Genomic DNA, 19,154 nt, shown 5'->3' on the forward strand with positions numbered 1-19,154 from the left:
ATATGATTTTTTTCAAACATAAAAGCAAATAATTTATTTCGAAAGGATTAACCATATTTGTATAATGCATTTAGTTTGAAGTTTTAAAAGGTCGCTTATGAATGGCAGAGGCAAGGGACAGTTGACATTGCCCTAGCAAGCACTACAGTGCCCTAGAGACTGACCATATAAACATTTGGTCAACGCCCACGCCCCCTCCCCACCCAAGCTAGGACCGAAGAGGGCCAGGCAGTTGCTGCAGATGACTCAGCAGATAGATCTATAGGCTCCCCCAAACCCCCTTAGCTCACTATGGTGGTGAGGTTGTAGCCACCAAAGGAACTAACGAGTTTGAGCGGGACTTGAACCCCATTCTGGCGTTCACCAGGCAGTTCCCACATGGATAGTAAAGGATATATTTCTATAGGATTAAGGATCTAAAGTACAATGCAAATAGTTGCACACATCATGATTCAAGGGTGAAGGACGACCGAAATCATACAAGTAACATCATACAAAGTATTACACTTTCTGTCCAAATACAAACATGGTTTTTTTTTTTTTTCGCGACTTCGAAATGGCCATGCCTTGGGAGATCGTAAGATTTGTATACCTCCAAAACCGTGACCACCAGGCTGCCTGTTTTCCTTTCCAGCCAGTGCTCTTTTTTTCCAGGAAATGTCAAGGAGAGAGAGAGAGAGAGAGAGAGAGAGAGAGAGAGAGAGATCGCGTCTGCCTCTCTGGAATGTTGCCAGTCACTGCCTTGGCCACGTTTCATGCAATCCGATTCGAAGGAAATTCTCCATTTCACTCCAAATTCGTTTTTATCAGTTCGACTTTTGAGGAGAAAGGTTATCGACCTTCTGTTTTCTTTTAAAACCTCAGTAACTTTTTTTTTTTTTTTTTATCTTTAAATCGGTTCATTCGCTTCTGGAGGGTCAAGCTGGAATCGTGATTAAAAAGGCTTATATTACTCCAAACGGCTATGACATTTTGGAGTAATGCCAATAACTGTAGTTTTTAAAAATTCTAACTTCAATATTAACAACAATAGAATACGATTGATGAGAACAGTAATTGTATGTAAGACAAATAAATCTCCCTCCCTTCGACTTCAATAAAACAGGACTAAACTCTGTTGTTTATGGGTACACCTTATGATTTCTCGGTCCAATGGCCAAATTACAGCTCAGCCAAAGATCATCCAAGAAGATTGTGCATGACTTGCTATTGCCTTTGTAAAAGATGGCGATCGAGTGAGTCACCTCTCTAGTTTTCTCCTTAACAACCGTTAGAACGACATCCATGCTAAATTGATGTAGTTATGTATTATTATTATTATTATTATTGTTATTATTAGCTAAGCTGCAACTCTAGTTGGAAAAGCAGGATCTCGTTAGCTCAAGGACTCCAACAGGGAAAAATAGCCCCGTGAGGAAAGGAAACAAGGAAATAAACTAGAGAGAGAAGTAATGAACACTTAAATTATAACTAGAGGAAGAGAAATAAGATAGAATGGTAAAAAATAGTCTGTAGAACATGGGAGCGTATTATATGATTGACAGCGTAGAGGTGCACAGATTCAGGCAACCAATTGATAATTTTTTTTTCTTGATTCCGTGTTACTGTGATAATTTTTAAAGTGAGGCGTCACAGATTGGAGAAGAAAGTGGCTCTCCTGATTTTCTGGGTCACAGCAGGCATTTTCCAACGCTTCAAATTTTATGCTCGGAAATTTCGATGTATTATTTTCAATAGAACGGTGTTTTCCCCGTGACTTTAAAATTAATATGATATTATTATTATTATTATTATTATTACTTGCTAAGCTACAACCCTAGTTGGAAAAACAGGATGCTAAAAGTCCAGGGGCCCCAACCTGACAAATAAAGATGTTTAAGAATGATAAATATTTTTAATTAATTTCGTGTGCTTTTAAATTTCTTTGCTGGGTAATAAATTATTTTTTGAAAATTAATCAAAGACGACTCAAGAAATTTATTTAAGCAAAGCAGGAGTGTCAGTCTGATACAGCATATTCATAATAAGAGGCCGTCTCGGAAGAGAAATCTCAAGAGAAAATCTTCTTATATCAAGAAGATGAAAATTATATAAAGATTTAAAATGCTAAAAAATTCGAAGATATTAAAAACTAGTTTCTGCATTTCCAAAATTCAATAATATTTTTTTGGTATTTCCAATATATAAGTTTTTTGTATTAGGCTTTTCCAGGATTAAAAACTTTGTTTTCGCATTTCCAAAATTAGACATTGGTTTTTCGTATTTCCAAAATTAGAAACTTCGGTTTTTCGTTTTTTCGTATTTCCAAAATTAGAAACTTCGGTTTTTCGTTTTTCCAAAATTAAAAACTTTCGTTTATCGTATTTCCAACGTTAAAAACTTTAGTTTTCCGTATTTCCAAAATTAAAAATTTATTTCCAAAGTTGAGCACGCATTTCCAAAACTTGAAACTTAAGTTTTTTGTATTTCCAAAATATAAAACTTTATTTTTTCGTATTTCCAAAATATAAAACTTTATTTTTTCGAGTTTCCAAAATATGAAAACATGAATTATTCTCTCTCACACATGAAAAGAGAAATAGAATAAACAGAATGTCAAGTGACTAACAGGATACTGTTACCGCCGATTGCATTGAATCGTGAATAACGTGGGAAATGGCGGGGTGCGTTCCTGACATTGATAAGTGAAACCTACACGTTTGCTTTAAACGCCACGACGAACAGTCAAGCCCAGATTTGTGACATTTGATTTTGCACAACGAACAGTCAAGCTCAGATTTGTAGCTTTTGAAGATTTTGCAGTGAACAGTCAAGCCCACATTTGTAGCATTTGAAGATTTTTCACAACGAACATTAAGGGTCCATATGTGTAACATTTGAAGACTTTGCACAACGAACATTCAAGTCTAGATATGTAATATTTGAAGATTTTGCACAACGAACAGTCAAGCCAAATTTGTAACATTTGAAGATTTTTCACAACGAACATTAAGGGTCCATATGTGTAACATTTGAAGATTTTGCACAACGAACAATCAAGCCCAGATTTGCAACATTTGAAGATTTTGCACAGCAAACAGTCAAGCCCAGATTTGTAACATTTGAAGATTTAGCACAACGAACAGTCAAGCCCAGATTTGTAACATTTGATTTTGCACAACGAACAGTCAAGCCCAGATTTGTAGCATTTGAAGATTTTGGACAGCGAACAGTCAAGCCCAGATTTGTAACATATGAAGATTTTGCACAACTAACAGTCAAGCCCAGATTTGTAACATTTGATTTTGCACGACGAACAGTTAAGCCCAGATTTGTAGCATTTGAAGATTTTGCACAACGAACAGTTAAGCCCAGATTTGTGACATTTGGTTTTGCACGACGAACAGTCAAGCCCAGATTTGTAGCATTTGAAGCTTTTGAACAACAGTCAAGCCCAGATTTGTAGCATTTGAAGATTTTGCACAACGAACAGTCAACCCAAGATTTGTAACATTTGATTTTGCACAACGAACAGTCAAGCCCAGATTTGTAACATTTGATTTTGCACTACGAACAGTCAAGCCCAGATTTGTAGCATTTGAAGATTTTGCACAACTAACAATCAAGCCCAGATTTGTAGCATTTGAAGATTTTGCAGTGAACAGTCAAGCCCAGATTTGTAATATGTGAAGATTTTGTAGTGAACAGTCAAGCCTAGATTTGTAACATTTGATTTTGCACAACGAACAGTCAAGCCCAGATTTGTAGCATTTGAAGATTTTGCACAACGAATAGTCAAGCCCAGATTTGTAGCATTTGAAGATTTTGCAGTGAACAGTTAAGCCCAGATTTGTAATATTTGAAGTTTTTGCACAACGAATAATCAAGCCCAGATTTGTAACATTTGAAGATTTTGCACAACGAACAGTTAAGTCCAGTTTTGTAACATTTGAAGATTTCGCACAATGAACAGTCAAGCCCAGATTTGTAACATTTGATTTTGCACAACGAACAGTCAAGCCCAGATTTGTAGCATTTGAAGATTTTGCACGACGAACAGTCAAGCCCAAATTTGTGATATTTGAAGATTTTGCACAGCGAACAGTCAAGCCCAGATTTGTAACATTTGATTTTGCACAACGAACAGTCAAGCCCAGATTTGTAGCATTTGAAGATTTTGCACGACGAACAGTCAAGCCCAAATTTGTGATATTTGAAGATTTTGCACAACGAACAGTCAAGCCCAGATTTGCAACATTTGAAGATTTTGCACAACGTACAGTCAAGCCAAATTTGTAACATTTGAAGATTTTGCTCAACGAACTGGGATTTTTGTGCCTATTAGAATTGTGTTTTTACGTTTAGCTACATTAGATGGGATCAGTTTTCTCTCTAGATAAGGTAATTGAGCACCAGCCTTTTCTACCTTTGAACTGAAAAGATATTATTATTATTATTTTTATTGTTATTATTGTTATTATAAGCTAAGCTACAACCTCGGTTAGAAAAGCAGGATGTTATAAGCCCCAAGGGCTCCAACAGGGAAAATAGCTCAGCGGGGAAAGGAAACAAGGAAATAAATAAAATACAAGCGGTAATGAACAATTAAAATAAAATATTTGAAGAACAGTAACACCATTTGTTAGACAATCCATTTTGCATGACTCCTCCCCCTCCTCCTAAAAAAAAAAAAAAAAAAAAAAAAAAAAAAAAAAAAAAAAAAAAACCCGACTTTAGTGCCCTAAAGATTGCTTGTTATCAAGAAAAGATTACAGGTTCGAACAGAAGCGTGTCATAATTCACAGATAGTGCAGCGTGGATGCGCAGCACGGAATGATGGAACAATATACAATAAATGGAGAGCCTTGCATATCACCCCTAAATTTCAGTAATTTCGCAATTGATGTCAAGGGGAGGGGGAGGCTGCATGAGATAGCAATATTTTAAAATGCATTGAGAGCCAGCGAAAGAACCTTGGGCTAAATTTCTTGAATAAAGAGAGGAAATGTCAAAAGTTGGAGAAGAAAACCATTTTATATGAAACCCGAACGGGAAATATAAATTTCATGGTTTTTTTTTTATGTTGAACTGGCTGACATAAATCTGTTTTTATAGTTTATATATGATTATTTTTTTTAATGTTGTTACTGTTCTTGAAATATTTTATTTTAATTTTTCATTACTTCTCAAATAGTTTCCTGTCCTCATTGGGCTATTTTCCCTGTTGGAGCCCTTGGGCTTATAGCATCCTGTTTTTCTAAATAGGGTTGTAGCTTAGCTAGTAATAACAATAATCAATGCACCTTGACTGTACATTAATTTATTCCTTTGTAAGTAAATACAGTACTTCACGCACTTCACCTGCGTGACCTTCCATTTATAAACCATGAAAAATTAAATCGTGGTATTCGTGAGAAGTAGAAAATGAACATTCAATTCTCTTTTGGGGGGTAAACAGGTATTCAGACACGTACAATACACTAAGTCATTCAACCTCTTTAGGAACTTAGCACGACACTTGATGCCTGGAAATGCGATCTGGAAATTGAAAATCTTGGTAAAGGATGTTTCAAGAAAAGGGCGTTGAGTCCCCTTGAGGTCTCAGGGTAAATGGCACTTCTTTCAAAGTGGATGCCAGATTTCACTAGAGGGTAAATTGCCTTGGTTTCGTCAGCCTCTGAGAGAGAGAGAGAGAGAGAGAGAGAGAGAGAGAGAGAGAGAGAGAGAGAGAGAGAGAGAGTTAAAATTGAGGAAATGTTGAAGATGGTTCATTTTGAAAAGGTGTGGGAATAAGTGATTAAAACAGATATAAGACAGACTTATAGAAAATGAATGAAATATAAATAATGTGATACAGATACAAGAAAAAATCAAATATGAAAAAAGTACCAAGATAGCAATCTTTTCATAGAATTTATTACTCACTGACTGTAATGTTTAATTTCTAAATATACATTACCTTCTTGAGCAAGCGAGTATATCCATAATACAAAAGACAATTTTTTTTTTGGGGGGGGGATTCCAAAATCTCATTACAGTAATGTTTCAACAGATAAAAACGTGTGCTGCATTTGCCAACATTATGAAACAATAGCATATTATTGAAGCCCTTTCACTGTGAACGCTAGTTTGATATGGAGAACTTTTAATATAGATTAGGAAAAAGATAAGTTTTTTATCATACACACATCTATCTATCTATCTATCTATCTATATATATATATATATATATATATATATATATATATATATATATATATATATATATATATATATATATATAATTGGGATCCACAAGCCAATAGAATAGTTGGAATACCCAGGCCTACATGGCTGAGGACTATGAAGCATGGAGTAGGCAGCGATAGATTAACAAGTTTTGATTTAAAAGCTCAAGATAGAGACGACTGGCGAAATTTAATAGAGGCCCTTCGCGTTAATAGTGTGTGTGTATATATATATATATATATATATATATATATATATATATATATATATATATGTGTGTGTGTGTGTGTGTATGTGTGTGTTTGTGTGGTATGTGTTTAGTTTTGTTGATAGACTAATTGATTAATGATATCAGCGTCTAGTGTACTTATCTGCATTCATCATTATACAGAGTAAAATAATCTAAAAATTCACACGTCCAAAATCTAATGGTTGCGGGATCTGTTCATTTTTCCGTGAATTTATCTATATTTTCCTGTTGCTGGTACGATACTTCTTAACATTCATTGTAGTAAACTTTTGAAATGAGTTTCCCAGATAAGATTGACGATAAACTTTCGATATTTACACCTTCTGTTGACAGTTGAAATTAAAGCAAAATGAAGGCAAGACTCGAACACTCCTCTTTCCCCTGTATGGCGCATAAAGAGGAAAAATTTCCCCCTATATCTTCTTTCCCACGCCTTCCTTTCCTTATTCCTCCACGCCCTCGGTGGCAACACTCCCCTTTGCCCCATAAATACGTCCCCTCTAACCGTTACATGCACACCACTCTCTTTCAGGCTGGCGCTCTTGCTCACTCTCCCTCTCCATTGCTTTCCTTTCCTAACTCACTTTTTCCTCTTCTTCAGGCCAAGAGAATGATAGATGCCCTACAGGACATTCTTGGAACCCTCCCAATTTTTCCTCTTTCTCTCTCTCTACCTTCTACGTGTGGGATCCCACCAGCCATTGTTTACGCCCAATTATTTTGCTTCGAAAGAAAACGACGCAGCCTTTTCTATTGCAAGGTCTCATCTCTGTCTATATCATTGTATAACTTTCCAGCGGCTACACTGTAACCCAGAAAACGCTTAGCTCATTCAACTCATCTCTTTGCTCTATTCCAGTGCGTCACAAGTCTTGATGCTACATCCAGTTTTATCGCTTGTATCGGTAGTTAATCGCTTAGGTTTGGCATTCTGTTTACCACCTCCCATCCCATCCCAACTCCTGACCTTTCACTACTCCCCCTCCCAATTTATAATCACCCCCTGGCCCCTTCATAGTAGCGACTTTTTTATTCCTTTAAAATTACTGCCACATACAATCAGCATTTTCACTGAAGTGGAAAAATCTGCATCTAATTGCTTGCTTTCTGCTGGTGCAAATCCTGCCTTATGTTATTGCCGTTGGTCTAGTTAGAGTTGCTGAAGCTTGTTGTCCCTCAGGCAACCGCGTAACCAGTCACCGTTATTTCCTAGTCCCTCAAGGGAGGTTGGGGGTGGGCAGAGGTTGCATGGATGGAAGGGAGAGATACACGCCAACTCTCAAGGTTGTTAAGAATCCTTCGTTTACTATATTCCCAGAGACGGCAACAGCCAGTAGTACTATTACCACTACTGCTTCTACTATTACTGCTAGGCCACCGTTAGATTCGCTTTCAGATACGGAGGGAAGTCCAGACAAGATATTATACTCGTTCGTTGGCGTTGGTCAGACAACTTATATGGCTGGGTGTGGCTGGCAGCTTGGAAGTGATCAAGTTCTGTAGCGCTAGGCCGACCTCAGTCGTCTCTAACGAACGATGTTTCAAACATCGATGTTTTCTGATAGGTTTGACTGTCACTAATCCTTTAAGAGTTAATTTTCATTATATAAGTGAAATTATTAAATGAAAACGTCTTAAAATGATTCCCAGGAAGGTTTTGATTATTTAGCGGGAACACAATGTGACTAGGACAGAAGTAAGAGAAGGCGAAGACGTTCAGAAATACACGAAATATATCTAACGGTAACCCCCCCCCTTTTATTTAATTCAGGATAGGTCTATTAACATGTTAATAGGCATTACTTTTAGAGCAAAATATTTCTAAGTTTACTTGGATGCGGAAGTGAAATCTTTATTTCCTGCATCCATTGAAGACCCTACTACTTCTTATCTGCATACGTACGACCTATTGGTACCAATGTTATTTCTAGTAATTTAACATACAATTGTAAAGTTTCTTGAAATAACGAGAATTAATGAAGATGAAACGACATTGAACAAGTGTATATTTTAGCATAGGCCTTCGTCTACAGTTGCATACCTTGAAACAAAATAAAAAACGCCAGCGAAAATTTCAATAACAGTCTATCTATATTAACAAAAAATAATTCTATTTTGAGCTTTAAATTCTGCAGGTCCCCAATTGATAGTTTTTTTGTTTCGTTTTTTTTCTTGAGTTTTTATTCCGAAGGGTCTATATAAATTTGAAAATCGGCACATACTCTTTGTAATGGGCACATCAGAATTTTTCTTGTTATAGCTTTCGTGTATATTTAAGAATTGCTTATTTTCATTCTTTGAGGAGTACTACTTGAACCTTTGAGCTCGTTTTATAGTTTTATTCACAGTTTCATATAATATTGTAGGAGCTGTTATGAGATCGACTTTATCAAACCTTTCCCCTTAATTCCATGGAGTATAATACCTCTAAAAATTATCTTTGACTATTATGATAAATATGGTAGTTTAATAACTAAATGTCTGGTTAGCAATTGGGGCTAAGGTAGGAATTGTTCACTAGCTACTTTCCTGGTAAGAGTAGAAGAAACTCTTTAGCTGTGAGAAGCAGCTCTTCAAGGAGAAAGGACACTCCTAAATCAAACCATTGTTCTCTAGTCTTGAGTAGTGCCATAGCTTCTGTACCATGGTTTTCCACTGTCTTGGGTTAGAGTTCTCTTGGTCGAGGGAACAGCCAGCATAGTATTTTATACTTCCTTATTGTCTTTCCTCACTGGGCTATTTTCCCTGTGGAGTCATTATTTCTAAAGTATTCTGCTTCTCCAACTAGTGTTGAGCTTAGGCAATAATAATAATAATAATAATAATAATAATAATACTATCATCGTGCTGTCCTTATTCTCCCTCCTCTTTCCATTATATTAGTGAAATCAAAAGTATCCCTTTTTGTGAGCGTGTGTGTGACCTATAATGTTGTCAAACAGACTAGACCGTTTTCGTGGATTCAATAGCTAACATGGACTATTGATTACAGCACCGATACCTTTATGAGACCGATTGATTGGGTCTACGCCGTTCACATATGTTTCTGTTGTTATCGTTTGTTATTGTTATCTATTGTTGAATTTTTCCCGGTTCCAACTTTGAAGGGTTTCTTTGGGCCAGAAGAGAAATGGGGGGAAATGGAGAAAGTATTGGATCCCTCGAGAGGAAGAGAAGAGGAACTAGACCGAGCCTCCTTGTGCTGAAATGCAGGTATCGGCAAAATTGGTTTTCTTTCGTTTGGCCAAATGGGGGGTTCTTTTATCTTTTGGGTTTGCTTGACTAAAGGGGAATGGTTCATGGTCAGGACGTTTTTTCTTATAAATCACAAGTTCCACAACTGTAATAGGCCTATACGACTAAATATGGTGGACTTTAAGCTTAATAAATTAAGTTTTTTTTTCCACTTGAATTGATGATGGATCTTTAAAACAGCTTAATCTGAGGGTATTATTATTATTATTATTATTATTATTATTATTATTATTATTATTATTATTATTATCATTATTATTATTGTTGTTGTTGTTGTTATTATTAAAAGTAGTATTACTACTAGTTAAGCTTAAACCCTAGCTGGAAAAGCAGGATGCTGTAAGCCCAAGGTTTCCAACAGAGGAAAAATAGCCCACTGAGGAAAGGAAATAAACCAAGAGAGAAGTAATGGACAATTGTAATTAAATATTTTCAGAACAGGTACAACATTAAAACAGACCTTTCATATATTAACTATAGAAAGATACTAATCTGAGCATTTTCAACATGAAAAACACTTGCTCAAAGTTTAAACTTCTACTGACCGAATTGTGTAGTATACACTTATTTCCAAGACAATCTCTTATATATACAGTATATATATATATATATATATATATATATATATATATATATATATATATATATATATACATACATATATATCCAAATAAGCCATATATATTTTTTATACATTAATGTCTGGATTCTCTTAACGACCTCGGGATCAGAGCTCCAGGCGAAATCACACAAAGACAAGGACATTAATTTATCAAAAATATATATGGCTTATTTGAATATGAAAAACACGTCTAAATGCGCAAAATTTATCATATATATATATATATATATATATATATATATATATATATATATATATATATATATATATATATATAAATAATCAAGAAATTAAATTACTTTCGACAGCTCAATCTATCAGTGGTTTGCTTTTATGTGAAGTATAAAGAAGTATAGATGTTAGTGAATAATTATTATATCTTCGAGTAGTGTCATTAGAAAATTTACTGTGTAACGAAACGAAACTTAATTGTGAGGTGGAAGGGCGGAATGTATTCCCAGCGGATCGATATGTTTGTAATTTTATTGACTTTTTTTTTATAAGCCCTTGAAATTTGGGTAATTGCGATGGAAATGAATTTCCCTAGTAATTTCCTGTTTAGAGTGGGATGAAGTCGGTAATTTACCCTGTATGTTGCTTTGTTTTTGTTTATTGTGAGGTACTTGTATGTTATTGACTTTTTTATGAGCCCTTGAAATTTGGGTAATTGCGATGGAAATTAATTTCCCTTGTAATTTCCTGTTTAGAGTGGGATGAAGTCGGTAATTTACCCTTTATGCTACTGTTTTTGTTTATTGCGAGGTACTTGAATTTCTACTCACTTCTAAATTTCTGCTTTGCAAATTTTTGTTTCGGTGAGGAAAGAAGATTCAAAAACACACTTTAGCATCTGGAAGTTAATATTTCAATTAAACGAAAATGGTGCTTGTGTGTGTTTTGCTGATACTGTACATCCTCGAAGCCATTTTGGGCACAGGATTATTACGAAGTTACAAAGTCATTGATGTAATTCATTCATGACTTGTGTAATCTATCCAGTAAATGTACTACTCTATGTGATCCCCGGGTAGATGAATCGGTAGAACTTCAAAAATTTAAAGTTGCAGCAAATGCATTTATGGTGAACAGGGTGACCTAAGACTTTTTATAGTTTATTTATGACATATATGTTTTAATGTAACTGTTTTTAGAATATTTCATTGTTAATTTTTTCTCATATCGTATATTTATTTCCTTTCCTCACTCGGCTATTTTTCGCTATTGGAGCCCTTGGGCTTTTAACATCATGCTTTTCCAACTAGGGTTGTAGCTTAGCTAATAATAATATGTGGTCTTCGTCGATATCAACGTGATTTGAGAGAGAGAGAGAGAGAGAGAGAGAGAGAGAGAGAGAGAGAGAGAGAGAGAGAGAGAGAGAGAGAGAGAGAGAGAGAGATTGTGGAAAAGCTTTGGGGGGAAGGCAGCTTTTCCAGGAGGCGTCCAAACAGCTGCCATGTCGCCATTTCAAACAGGGAGACGAGAGGGGGAGAAAGGGAATTGTTATGCGTGTGTTTGTTTGTTCGTTTCAGTGTTTCGACGGAATTTGTGGAATTTTTCTTTTTGCTACAGTAGATACGAAGTGATTTCGAAGTATCTTTTTAGGTAGAGAGATATGATAGAAGTATCTTTTCAGATACACAAATATGATACGAGTATCTTTTCAGATACACAAATGTGATATAGGTATCCTTTTAGATACACAAATATTATTCACGTATCTTTCCATTCTTTTTAGATACACAAATGTGATAGAAGTATATTTTTAGATACACAAATCTGATACAAGTATTTTTCTAGATACACAAATGTGATACGAGTATCTTCAAATACACAAATGTAATACAAGTATCTTTTCAGATACACAAATTGTGATGCAATAAAGGCTTCGCTTTGCTCGATACTATTTTGATCTCGAGTCGAGTGAAAAATCCTTTAAAAAAAAAAAAGTGATATCGGAGGATATTTTACCTTTCCCACGCCAGGCTACGAACCGGAGTCTGGAAGTGATTTAATTCGTTAGATTGTTTAATTTGCTTTCGTATTATATGTCAAATCAGAATTACAATTCTGTAATGTTTACGTTATACCATGAACCTATTACTTTATTTTATCATTGGGCGTAACCCTTGTTATGTAGTATATGTAATGTTCTTACCGTTTTTGTAGTTTATTTGTTTCCTTATTTCCTTTCCTAATATGGCTATATTTCCCTGTAGGAGCTCTTGGGCTTTTAGCATCCTGCTTTTCGAAGCAGGGTTATAACTTGGCTAGTAATAGTAGTAGTAATAATAATACTGTTTCCTTATTTCCTTTCCTCACTGGGCTATTTTCCCTGTTGGAGGCCCTGGGCTTATAGCATCCTGCTTTTCCAACTAGGGTTATAGCTTAGCATGTAATAGTAATAATAATAATAATAATAATAATAATAATATTGATAAATGTTAATAATAATGATAATAATAATAATAAAGCATTTTTTTATGCTCTGAATTAAAGTATTGTTTGATGTTTAAGTTAGATTTCTTGTCAGCTGTAACTCCGAACACCAAATATTCGGCTGATATTAATTGGAAGCAATTATTCTTCACTGTTAACAAACGCAATATCGGCAAAATTACTATTCCGAAACAACCTACGTCTGAAAAAAAAGCCATTGATATTGTTTTCATTTATGGGATACAGAAATAGTTTTGTGTTAGGTCACAGGGTACAATTTCATAATGATGTTAATTCTAACTCTTATGGTGATTTGCCTCGACGTTCATTGGAGTTTTATTTTTTCTTTCTTTTTCTTTTTTGTATACTTTACCTTCAAACCCGATACTTTTTAAAGATCCTTTTCAGATTTAATAACGTTTGGGAGTAGGGTAGACGAAATTCCTTTATAAACACTTTTTAATGATCATCAGTGACTCATTATTTTAGAAATGCATTTTGGTAGCAATTATAATTCACACCACATTATGCTACAACGCAAATGCAGACGCTTCCAGTCCACTGCAGGACAAAGGCCTCAGACATGTCAATTCATGCCTAGGATTTGGCCCGTTTTCATCACCATGCTGGCCAATGTGGGTTAGCGATGGTGTATATATATATATATATATATATATATATATATATATATATATATATATATATATATATATATATATATATATAATGTGTGTATGTGTTTGCGTGCGCGCGTGCGAGTTTGTGAATATCGAAATTTCGGAGCACGACCAATTAAAGAATGGAAAATACAAAGCAAAGCTAATAATCTTTCTCATTTATGACTTGACAAATATTTTCTCTTTTATTATTATTATTATTATTATTTATGAAATTTTTATTATTATTATTATTATTATTAATATTATTAAATGCTGTACGCTCGCCATGCCATTTATGAGATCATTTATGGCCCATTTCAAACTCTTTCAAACTACCCCCTCCCCCCTTTTTCACTTCCCAAAAGCAGGTTTGAATCCCTGGGAATATTTCATTTAGTTTTCCGAAGTCAAACAATAAGAGCAAGTTTTTCCTCAGCGGAGCCAATCACAATGAAATCCCCCCTCGGCATTTGCATATGCAAGGAGAGGAGACTTACTTCTTTTCATCCCTTAACGTCGTCGGTGAACTTACGAAATCAGAAGTCGGGGCCATTTCCCTTAAGGAGCAAATCTAGCGAAGAGGGATTTTCAGGTATATAATTATTTGTTTCAGATTTTCTTTTTTATGTATGTACGTATTTCCGTTGTATGTTGTTGTTACTTTGTTTGGTACCATGGTGTTCCACTGTCTTGGGTTAAGAGTTCTCTTGCTTAAGAGTACACTCGGGCACACTCTTCCATCTAGTTTCTCTTCCTCTTGTTTTGTTAAAGTTTTTGTAGTTTATATAGTAAATATTTATTTTATTTCAGTGTTTTTGCTGTTCTTAAAATATTTTATTTTTCCTTGTTTCCTTTCCTCATTGGGCTATTTACCCTGTTGGAGCCCCTGGGCTTATAGCATCCTGCTTTTCCAACTAGGGTTGTAGCTTAGCATTTGATAATAATAATAATAATAATAATAATAATAATAATAATAATAATTATTATTATTATTGACTTCATTATTATTATTACTAGCCAAGCTACAACCCCAGCTTGAAAAGGAGAGGAAGGGAAATAAGGGTATAAGTGATGCACATAAAAAATATAAAATATTTCAAGATTAGTAACAATGTTAAAAAAATGTTTCCAGGACGTCTTTATTATCTGACCAAAAATCTCAAAAATACATTATCTAATAAACAGGGTTCCTGAAGTTCTTTATTATAAACAAATAAATTTCCAGTATCTTTACATTTTTTTCTATAATAACCGGCAAAAAGAAAGTCTTGAAAATAATTACTTTTAAATTATAGCCTCAAACTGTGTCACTTCGCTTGTGTCCACGTGGTAGTATGAGGCCCGCCATTTTACTCTTTGGGGATTGAGAGGAGAGGGAAGAGGAACCCAGAAATATCCGGGGTTGTGAAGGGGGGTGAGAAGTGAGATTTAAGGTCGAAGGGTGTTATTGTTGGGGGATTGGGGGATTGGCCAAGAAGAAAGAAGGGCCGGAAGAAACTTCTATGGGGACCAGCACCACCACAAGCTGTGACTGGGACAAATGTGAAGGCAGACAGTTGGTGGTGGTAAGGCTGGTATAAAGAAATTTTGAGTCATGGTCGTCTATTCCTACATTAAAACGGGATTATTTTTGTCCTAAAGAGTATTCGGATTAAGATTATACAATGTACTAAATATAATAATAATGTTTATTGGACAAAATTTTCACGTAAATGGAACAGGCAAGGCAGTTGGGGATGGTAAAGCTGGTATATAAAAATTTTGAGTCATGCGAGAATTATTTTTGTCCTAAATGGTTACCTGATTACGATTACACAATGATGTTTTATTAGTAATAATAATAATAGTAATAATGTTTAAAGGACAAAATATTTACGTAAATGGGACACGCAAGGCAGATGGGGATGATAAAGCTGGTATTTAGAAATTTGGAATGCCATGCACTTCTATCCCTATTTTGAAACCACTTTAAAACAAGAAATATTATTGTCTTAAAGAGTAATGGGATTTAGATTACACAAGGAAGTAATAAGTTTTTATCGTACAAAACATTTACATAGATGGGATTTACAATAAAGATTCAGTCCAAGCCCATGAGAGGAGCTCTAAATGATACTGTATAAAGAAATGTCATATAAACAGTCTCTGTTTCTATATCAGACTTGAATTTTGTGTCATGAACAGTCCGCTGTTTTAAATAACTAAAAAAATATGTCCTAAAACAGCCTCCATCCTTAATTGGGACAATACGAGGAAAAAAAAGGTGGGCTTGTTAAAAATTAGTGGTGCTCATGCAAAGACCATTATAACAAGGATTTCCACACGGAGAGAGAGAGAGAGAGAGAGAGAGAGAGAGAGAGAGAGAGAGAGAGAGAGAGAGAGAGAGAGAGAGAGACTAAACAATGAAGTGCTGAAACGGTGAAGAGAACTCCAGAACTGAACTGGAGTGGTGAGGAGAGGTACTACACAGAAGGGAGGCACAATGGAGGAAAGACGAACTGGAAAAGCAGAGGCAAACTGGCGGTCGAGAGAGAGAGAGAGAGAGAGAGAGAGAGAGAGAGAGCTTTAAGGGGAGGAAGTAGGGTGAAGTAGGATTTGGAGGGTTTGTTAGGGGGTTCTAAGGGAGGAAAAGCAGAATGGGGAGGTGTGATGGTGGACTTTGCTGATTGATGTAAGGGGGAGAGAGAGAGAGAGTGTATTGATGGGAGAGGGGGAGGGGGGGGGGAGGAGGGAGAATCTAACCGTACTTTGGGACAGTCTCAGTTTGATAACAAGTGAGCAAGTCCTGAACGCGGACATGGTCCTCGTAGAGGACATACCTCCGCCAAGGTGACCTAGAGCGCCATATGTCCTAGAATCATGAATTGATGTGACTTCGACCTTCACATGACCTTGACCTTCACGTGACCTTCAAGTGACCTTGACCTTCACGTGACCTTGACCTTCACGTGACCTTGGCTTCAAGTGACCTTGATCTTCAAATGTACTTGACCTTCACGTGACCTTGACCTTCAGGTGACCTTGACCTTCACGTGACCTTGACCTTCACGTGACCTTGACCTTCAAGTGACCTGCTTGACTTTTGACCTTCAAGTGATCTTTGTTCATTGCCACTGATACTTAATATGACATTGATATAATGCACCAATATGACCTTGACCTTTGACCTTTATAAATTTGAACATCACCCATGGGTTGCGCCTGGACTAGGACTTCCCTGTTGGCTTATGCAAAAGTCAGTGCTTTATTTCTGTCTCTTGATATGGCCACTTATGTCATAGTGACACCAGTGACCCCTGTAACCTTGACCTTGGGGTGACCTTGACCAAAATTTAATCAGTTCTTCCATACACATTGGGGAACTACTTGGCCAAGTTTGAAGTGATTCCGTGTAGAAATGTGGCCTCTACGTTGTCCACAGACAGACAGACAAACAGAGAAACAAACAAACCGAACCGAAAACATACCCTCCTGGCGGAGGTAATAAAGACGACCTTTCCACGAAACTGCCCTTGTGAAAATCTGCCTCTTGTTTCCGTAGTTATTTCACTGACGCATGGAAAAAAAAATATGGCATTCAATAGATGTGTTATCTATGTATGGTTTAAATATGAGAAAGTAATTACTCGAAATTTCAACCATGTTTGATTTAGAGAGTAAATGTTCGAAATTTCATCCATGTTTGATTAATGTATGGAATGTAATCGATGAAAAAAAATTGCTAGGGGGAAGCGCGTCACTGTGATTGGGCTTATTCTCAATTACTATCGAGTTCCCCTATAAAGATTATAAAAAAAATAGGGGAGAAGTGTTAATGGCTTCTGTTACCACGCAGAGAGAGAGAGAGAGAGAGAGAGAGAGAGAGACTGTATGTCCTCGAATAAGAACTCCAATTCTATTTCTCCTGAGTGTCCCAGAAATTAACTCAGATTCTCTATTTCTCTCTCTGAGAGAGAGAGAGAGAGAGAGAGAGAGAGAGTCTTTGTCTTCGAAATTAAGTAAGTTGTTATGGTTCAGTTGTAGATATCAAATTATGTTCTTTACTTTACTTCATGTGTGCCCATTGTTAAGCCTTCATGTGAACTTCCATATAATACCATCAAGTGTAAATTAGAGACATTAAAGAGATACGTCAGTAAAAATTTATTAAAGAAATAGCAGTTAAAGATGAATAGAACAAATTTGATCAAGCATTAAACACAACCAGATTCTGTACACAAGTATGCTGTCCATTTCTTGCATCCTAAATTCCAACTTATTCCCTTCTACCTTCCCTCGCCAAATCTCTGCAGGAAAATCCTGGAATTAAATTCCCGAAAATACACAACAATGCTGCAAATGTAACCAATGCTTCGAGAGGCAGTGTAATAGCCGGAACTGAAGGGAATCTTGGACAGAGAGAGAGAGAGAGAGAGAGAGAGAGAGAGAGAGAGAGAGAGAGGGGAATTAAAAATATCTCATTCCTATTTCACGTAAATGTTGCCATATTGCTTCAATAACAATATAAGAATGATGAGAGCTCTTCCTGACGAGAGAGAGAGAGAGAGAGAGAGAGAGAGAGAGAGAGAGAGGCCATTAAAAAATATTCCATTCCTATTTTACGTACATGTTGTAATATTGCTTCATTAACAAGTTTAGAATAATGAGAGCAAATCCTGGAGAGAGAGAGAGAGAGTCTCTCTCCATAAGGAAAGTCTATAGTAAACTTTATCCAGAAACGTTAGAGGGAAATGGTGAATGTGTAGATGGGTAAAAATACAGACATCGGAGGAGAGACCATTTCTGGTGTTTGCTATTTTCTTATATGCATTTATTCGGGCTGGAAAGTGAGTTAATGGACGAGAGGAGGGGCTGGGTGTGTCTCTTATTATTCGAAAGGTAGTAAGGCCAGGCACGAATCAAATTATATTCCTAGAGATCAACACGATATTGTTTACATGTGCCTGCACATACACACACACACATACATATATATATATATATATATCATCATCGTCAGCCATTACTAGTTTACGGCAGTACAAAGGCCTCAGACATGTCCCTCCCTTCACATACGTCTGTTTATGCTATTTCTATGCCTGTCCATACACACACACACACACACACATATATATATATATATGTGTGTGTGTGTATATATATATGTATATATATATATATATATATGTGTGTGTGTATATATATATATATATCTGTATGTATGTTTGTAAATATATGATCTGATAATCCCCTAAACATTCAGGTATTGACCAGGTACTAGAATTTAAAATCCGGAATTAAAATCTATTAAGAATGGGCTATGAAACATCTAATAACAAAAATGAAAACCATCGTTACCCTCGATAGGGAAACTTCAACAACTGGAAGAACTCATTTCCAGAAATCCCACTCACAAGAAGAACGTCCATAATGCAAAACATGTTCGCAAAAATAGTTATTCCCTGACATCCTTCTAGGTCAGCATCAGAACTACATCTTGGTAAACCAGGGTTCTTTTTAAGGACAATTTCGGTCCATCGTCACATACTGGAAGGATCCATGAGGCTTCCGGGGATTTTTTTTTCCAGCCCCGCTTCCTTCCCCCCCCCCCCCCCCCTTCGCCCTACCCGCTTCCAGCTCTCCCTCTCTCTCTCTCTCTCTCTCTCTCTCTCTCTCTCAATTCCTCAGTCGTTATAGGAAGGAAAACTTTTCCAGAATTTGTTAGTGAGTCGGACGTGGGTTTGTG

At 36.0% G+C, this 19,154-nt stretch overlaps 1 protein-coding gene across 1 annotated transcript in view; it reads right to left on the reverse strand.

Annotated features, from left to right (window-relative positions):
* LOC137644117 (normal mucosa of esophagus-specific gene 1 protein-like) overlaps positions 1 to 19,154 on the reverse strand; it is a 1,080,087-nt gene that overhangs the window by 622,324 nt on the left and 438,609 nt on the right. The window lies entirely within an intron of this gene.

The sequence above is a fragment of the Palaemon carinicauda genome, chromosome 7, assembly GCF_036898095.1.
Source record: "Palaemon carinicauda isolate YSFRI2023 chromosome 7, ASM3689809v2, whole genome shotgun sequence".
NCBI classification, from domain to species: Eukaryota; Metazoa; Arthropoda; class Malacostraca; order Decapoda; family Palaemonidae; genus Palaemon; species Palaemon carinicauda.